We start from the raw sequence: 2,620 nt of genomic DNA on the forward strand, positions 1-2,620 counted from the left end.
CGAGCAAATCCCAGTCCTCAAAGCTACTTTTTATGTGAAGTTGCCTGTGTGCTTCTCTCTTTCTCTCCTTCCCTCACTGAATCTTGATTTCTATGTTATCTATTTGTCAAAGCCATCAGACTTCCATCTGTTTAATAAAAATAGTGTAAATGAAACATTAGTTTTGTTATAATTACTTGGTACCTTAATAATTTTAAAGAATTTTTTATCAATTTCTTTTGGTATTTATGCTTGTAAGAAAAAATTAACATTGACATTCATACAAATACTATTAACATTCTGAAAATGGTAAATCCACATAATGAAAAATTTGTGTTCACTTTTATGTGCAAAATACAATAATTAAACAGTTTAGGGTAGTTTTTCAGGGCTATTCTGTAAATTTTTATCCAGGATATGCGGCCTGAACATATTTTGAAGAAACTGTGTTTAGGGAAGTGAAAATATAATATACTGGAATTATGTGAAGAGGGTAAAGAGATCAAGAAAGTTCAGATATGTCATTATTTAGAGTTAGACTTCATCCTTTAGTTGGTTTAGAATTGTAAAAAAAATAAAAAATAAAAAAATTGAACAAGACAGTATGTTAAATTGAAAATTGAACAGGACAGTATGTGATATGTATTGGAAGGTAATAAGAAAGATAATTCTTTTTGTTCTTTTTAGACAATTTCTAGGGTGGCTCATGGGCCCCAGGCGGAGAGATCAGAGTAAGGTGGAATTATATCACTTATTAAAAAGAAATAAGAACTCAAGAGAGAAGGAAGGAGTTTAAATTTACCTAATAAAATACCTTCCTTAGCCTTTTTTTGACAACAGATAAGTAATGTGCAGATGTAGTGACAAGATGTAGAGCAAGGCACATCTCCCACACCAGCCACATGAACACCCAATAATCATCACACTTATGAACCAAAAGTATATTTATTCTATTTTTATAAGTTATATTAAAGATTGTTGTCATGATAAAATAAATGATTAAAGTTTAATTCTTTTTTATATAGGTCATAAAATCCATGCAATTATATCTTGGTTAGTATAACAGATTGAATCATATCATAATTTTATCATAATCATATCATAACTTCATGATATACAAAGAAATTTGATGTCAGGAAAATAACTAAAAGAATGGTCTGAATACTTCTTTTCTGCTATTTTTTCCATTTTTTCTGAACCTTTCATTCTGTTATAATTGTTATCAATTTCATTTATCAATGGACACGTATGAAGTTCTAACATATTTCAAACTAAATGTACTTGAGAAGTTCACTTGAAGTATGCATTTTAGTGTAAAACAGGAAGTTATATAAACTTATCTATGTCCTTCTCGATTCTGACCATCCTTATTGCTATTCTCCTTTCAGTACTCAGAATCAAACTAAATATCTCTGCTCAGTCTTTGTCAGTGCCAGATTTAGTATTTGTGCCATTTAGTATTTATGCCCTATCAAGTTTCTTAACCTTTTTGACACCATAGATTCTTTCTATGAATTTTGCTTAAAAATATTTACATCATAAAGTTTTGAGACTTAGATAAAATAAAAAATTATTTAGAATATATAGTGCCTCAAAGAGATGCTAACACTATATGTCAATAATATCTTGGTGTATCTTTAATATTACTTGTTTGCATTTTAAATCCTATCAGAAATATGTTTCAAAATTTATTTTTATAAAATAGAAAAAATCTAGCACTGACAAAGATTGAGCATAGACAAATTTTAATAAATTTGAAATTTTTAATAAAAATTTCTGTGTTATCATCATAGGTTTTTTTCTCTATATGTTTTACCTTATCAAATTAAACAGCTAAAATTGATATTTCTAAATATGAAATTAAAACCAACTGTGGCTCTACAGTGATCTTTAAAGAATATTATAATTAATGATGTTCTTTTTAAGATAGTATGTCCAGATATCTATGCTAATTTTCAATTTTGAAAGCCAAGGTAAAGAGCACATGCATTAAATTTGACATTAGGATAGGATAATTTTTCCTCAGTTTGCCCTTGTTTTAAATAAACTATTCCCCTCCCACTGTGGCAAAAGATGTGTAGAATTTATTCATACTTTACTCTTCAAAAAGTTCTTAAGAGTAAAGGAAATGTCATTTAATATTTTATGACATATCAGTTGAGGAAAAACTATGTGAATTCTCCTTTAACATCTAGATGAATTTTCCCTCTCCTTGCATCCCCTTAATATGTGGAAGAGCTAATTAAGGTGTGGAGCATTACAGAGTATTGTATGGATTGCTGCAATTAAGTGCACATCTCCAAGCAACATAGAGCCATTATGCAAAACCACTGTGAACAGATGATACATTGAGCAGCACAGCTCTGCTGTGTATCTAGTCCTTGATACTGAGAAATACTGCACTTGAGATGGAATATGCAAATAGAAAATCCACACAAGGTCAGAGTGAGAAGGCCAAAATGCCACCCTTTGTTGGTTTCAAAATGAGAAATCCATTTCTGCTGCATAATCAAGTTAAAATAGAAAAAGAAATCCGTCAAAGAAAATTCAGATATTTCTCCTCCTTTTTGCTTCTTTGTAAAATAATTCTTTGACATTTGCCACTAGAGATAAATAGAAGAATTATTTTCACTGCGTATTA

The 2,620-nt window shown here is 29.5% G+C and overlaps 1 pseudogene; it reads right to left on the reverse strand.

Annotated features, from left to right (window-relative positions):
• Positions 1-813: 813 nt before the first annotated feature.
• LOC143389785 (small nucleolar RNA U13) lies at positions 814-922 on the reverse strand (annotated as a pseudogene).
• Positions 923-2,620: the final 1,698 nt, after the last annotated feature.

Source organism: Callospermophilus lateralis, unplaced genomic scaffold (genome assembly GCF_048772815.1).
Source record: "Callospermophilus lateralis isolate mCalLat2 unplaced genomic scaffold, mCalLat2.hap1 Scaffold_62, whole genome shotgun sequence".
NCBI lineage: Eukaryota > Metazoa > Chordata > Mammalia > Rodentia > Sciuridae > Callospermophilus > Callospermophilus lateralis.